This window comes from Mustela nigripes, chromosome 13 (genome assembly GCF_022355385.1).
Source record: "Mustela nigripes isolate SB6536 chromosome 13, MUSNIG.SB6536, whole genome shotgun sequence".
Taxonomy (NCBI): Eukaryota; Metazoa; Chordata; class Mammalia; order Carnivora; family Mustelidae; genus Mustela; species Mustela nigripes.
In genome coordinates, this window is record NC_081569.1 from 143,387,393 (window position 1) to 143,391,692 (window position 4,300).

General features: G+C 58.5%; 1 long non-coding RNA gene across 1 annotated transcript; it reads right to left on the bottom strand.

The window, feature by feature from the left end:
- Nucleotides 1-269: 269 nt before the first annotated feature.
- On the bottom strand, nucleotides 270-4,077 carry LOC132000302 (uncharacterized). The gene is made up of 4 exons (XR_009399242.1): nucleotides 3,991-4,077; nucleotides 2,620-3,343; nucleotides 1,749-2,213; nucleotides 270-467 (listed from the first exon to the last, which is right to left on the bottom strand). It is a non-coding gene; the product is annotated as an uncharacterized LOC132000302 (long non-coding RNA).
- Between the last annotated feature and the right edge of the window lie 223 nt (nucleotides 4,078-4,300).

A 4,300-nucleotide genomic window follows, 5' to 3' on the forward strand; every position in this document is an offset into this window, starting at 1 on the left:
CAGGCAAAGCCAACTGCTGGTGTGCACCCGCTCTCTCCCTGTGTTCCTGGCAAATGGCAAACGGAGCCTGATTTTCCTGTTCACTTACATTTTCAGTTCCAAACATTTTCTAATTAACAAAGTGTCTTTATTTTTTAACAAAGTGTCTTTTTGATGCAAACAGCGGGCTCACAGCGAGAAATCCAATAACACCGAGGTGCCTGTGATGCTGCAGCCTGCAGTGCGGTGCCCATCCACCCCTCCCCCATCCGTGCCCTCCCCAGGGTCTCCTGGGGCTGGTCTTCAGGCTCCCTGAACTTGGCGCTGCTCACTGCTGACCTGGGGCTCCACACGCAGTGTCTGTCTCTAGTCTCCCACTCGCCCGATTTTAGGCACCGTGCACGCACTCCTCCCGCGGGAGATGGGACTTCACCCGTATTACGTTAGCCTTCTACTTTTCCTGTTATATTACTTTTATTCTTCTGCCACTTAAAAAAAAAAAAAAAAGACTTATTTATTTGAGAGGGAGAGAGAGCACTCCTGGCGGGGGCGGGGTGGGGGGCGGAGGGACAGAAGGAAAGACTCTTAAAAGACTAACATTGAGGGACGCCTGGGTGGCTCAGTTGGTTAAGCTACTGCCTTCGGCTCAGGTCAGGATCCCAGAGTCCTGGGATTGAGTCCGCATTGGGCTCCTTGCTCAGTGGGGAGCCTGCTTCTCCCTGCCTCTGCCTGCTGCTCTGCCTGCTGTGTTCTCCCTCTCTCTCTCTCTCTGACAAATAAATAAATAAACTTAAAAAAAAAAAAAGATTCCCGTTGAGTGCAGATCTCTATGTGGAACTAGATCCCACCACCCTGAGATCATGACCTGAGCTGAACCCAGGAGTCAGGCGCTCAACCAACTGAGCCACCAGGCGCCCCGGTTCTACCACTTTTTTGGTGACTTCAAATCACGTCCTCTTTGCCATGTAACTCAGAGATTCCACTGCTAGGTATACCCCTAAGAGAACTGAAACCATATGTCCACTCAGACATCTATCATGATTGTTTGTGGCGGCGCTGCTCAGGACAGCCAACAGCTGCAAAACCCCAGATGTCCACCAGCTGAAGGATGGACCCATAAAAAAAATCTTAAGATTTTATTTATTTGACAGACAGAGATCACAAGGAGGCAGAGAGAGAGAAGTGGGCTCCCTACCGAGCAGAGAGCCTGACGTGGGGCTCGATCCCAGGACCCTGACATCATGACCTGAGCCAAAGCTAGAGGCTGAACCCACTGAGCCACCCAGGTGCTCCTGGGGCTTCATCCTGACCTCAGGTGGGCCCCAGCAGGGCCATGACCATGACCTGCTCTGTGACAGACAGCAGGATGGCTGTCTGCTGTCATGGATGCTGGGATTACATGGTGTTTATCATTGGGGGGGAAGTGTTTCCCCTCCCCCGTGGGGCAGGAACCGGTTCCTGTTGGGCAGGGCCGATCTCCCTGGCCAGGAGCCTCCCCGCTGCTCTGCCCCAGCTTTACCGATTCCGGAGGTTTAATCATTAACGGGCACGTCTGGCCTTTGGTTGCAGGTTGGAATTTGGGAGCTGAGCCCAGGAGCAATTATCTCTGACACATTATTTTATGTCAGATCACTTTAGCTGCCATTAGCTGATAGAGCTGCACTAAGGCGGGGGGGGGGGGGGGGGCCGTGAACCAGGACTGGACTCTTGGCCTGTGGGGCTCCCCAGGAGGTCACTGAGGGACCTGCCTTTTGAGGGCTGTGAAGTACCTTGTAGAAGACTTGCTTGGAAGCGGCCTGGTGGTCTGCGCTGTGTCCTCACACCCCTCCCTGCACTGCCCCCGCATGGGGTCGGGGGCTTCGCAGAGTGCCCAGAGGTGTGCCGGCTCTGGGCAGATCCACCAGAAGCTGGGGCCCTGCGTGAGAGGCCATCTCTGCCTCATCCTCGCTGAGGCCGGGAGCCCCAGCAGCAGCATGACCTCCTGCCCTGGTAGTGGCTCCGCATTCGGGCGCTGCTGGCTGGCAGGGGCGGCGGACCCAGAGAGGCCCACTTGGGAGGCAGGGTGCTCGCTCTCCCAGGGATTTACTCGCAGGGCCCCCCCCCTGTACCCTCTTAGCTCACCGCGCCCCTGCTCCCCAGACTTGGCAACTGGGGGGACCTCTGGAGTCTGGTGAGTTGACAGCTCGCCCACCGGGAAGGGCTGAAAGGTAGGCACGGGGTCACGGCTGGAGTGGCTGTAGGAAAGAACGTTAGGGTTCAAAGCCGACGGCCAAGAAAGAATTCCTGAGACGTCTTTGGTGCAGGTGGATTTATGAGAGCACAGGGACAGGACCCCGGGGCAGGAGCTGCACGGGGTCGTGAAGAGTGACCCATTACATGCTTTCAAGTTGGAAGGGGGGTTAGGGACAGGGCAGGCCTCCCAGCAATTTTGGAAGCCAGTTTTCCAGGATCCCGAGGGGGCTAGCTGTTGTCAGAAAAGGTCATGTATTACTGTTTAATAATAACTCAGTCATGAGGCCCTTCAGATGTGTATCAGTGGGTCATATGCTTGGGGGTGATGGCCAACTTGTATCTTGTCCGGGGGTGGGTAGAGATAGAGGAAGTTTCTAAAGGAATTGTTACACGCTCAAGCGGACTTACAGGGTCCTGGGGGTTGGGCTAATGTTCCCTTTTGTCCTTAGAAAGTATCAGCATTGAGGCAGCTGAGTTCCTGGAGGAATATCACTCGGCCTGCTTCAAGGACTTGTCAATGAGCTGTAGGTGGTAAGGACATGTCCTGATTTTTTTCTGCCTTTGGTCCCGGTTCTTCCCCAGCCAGACCTGGGCCTTGCCTCCTCTCTCTTCTTCCAGCCTTCGGGCCTTCCTGGCCTCCGGCCCAGGGCTGCAGCTCCCGGAGGCTCCCAGAGGCTCTGGCTGGCCGCGCGTAGGGCTGGCCACAGCACCGGAAGGGCCGGCCGGGCCGCAGGATGGGCACACCCCTGTTCGGGGCTTGCCTACTGCCCCCAGCCCCCACCCCGAGCCTTCCTGGAATCCAGGAAATGAAGGAGGACTTGGGCAGGAGCCCCCCAGGGATCCAATAGCCCTGCTCCCTCTTGCTGTGGGACTCCCCGCCCCGATCCAGGCCCTGCCTCAAGGCAGGGAAACTCAAGGGCAAGGCCAGTGGGGCTCAGGAGGAAGGGACCTTCCTGCGCTCACGCCCCGGCTGCCTCTCGCCCTCCTGCTTCGGGCTGGCCGTGGCCCCCAGCCATCCTGGGTCCGGCTACCTGGATTCCAGCCGTTCACTCGTCTCCGCGGCCATCGGATATAATAATCTCCGCGGGATCAGATGTTAAAGAACTCGACCCCAGAGAGGTGGCTGCACAGACTGGTGAGAAAGAAAAGTTTGCAGAACGTGGGTTGGTTATTTCATGGTTACATTCCAGGGAACCCGATCAGGAGGCGTAAACAACACCTCGGAAACAGTTCAAAGAAAACACAGCGGGGCGCCCCCACCCACCCCGAGGAGGGGTCTCCTTGCTCTTGCCGGGGGTGAGCACAGCCACCTGTCCCAGCCAGTGGGGCCCACGCCCTCCCTGCGGGCTCCACACGGCCCGGGAGGTGCGGCTCCCCAAACAAACAGGCCGTGTTATCTCCAGCGTCACACCCTAGCAGGAGAAGATATTTTCCAGATGTTCAGGAGCTGCTTCCCATTCTGGGCCCTGCCTAGGCCGAGCTCAGGCTCGATGCTTTGTGTGGGCTCCAAACGGCAACGTTTGGGCCCCGGGGCAGGAGGGACTGGCCAGGGAGCCGCAGGCCTGGATGCGGTCCCTGCTGCCCTGCTTGACCTCACAGGCAAGTCTGAGAGAGCCAGTGCCTGGGGGCCCCCTGGCCCCGGGAACTTCCTACTGGCCTGGGGGATGGCCCTGGCAGCAGGCGGCTCCCGCTCAGTGCCAAGTGGGACGGGCAGGGCGAGGAGGCCGCCTGGGAATGGGAGGCCTTGCACAAGGGCTCGATCAGCCCTTCCCTGCATACCTGACGTCTGAATGCGGCCGAGACGAGCCAGACCGGCCCGAGGCTTGGAGCTCTGGCCTCCGGAGAGCAACCCGGACACTGCTGTTTCCAGGCTGCGGGGATGAGGAGGAGCTGTTGGTCGAGCTGATACCCCATTCAGCTCCTGGAGCCTCTGTCTCCTTATCTGAGAGATGGGGACGAGAATCTGGGCCCTGCTTCGGGGCAGTCATGGGGATGAGGCCATGCACTCTGGGTGCCCTGGGCGTGGTCAGAACCCAGGGTGATGCTGGCCGTGTGCCCTGGGGAGGGGACAGGATGCCTGGAAACTTCT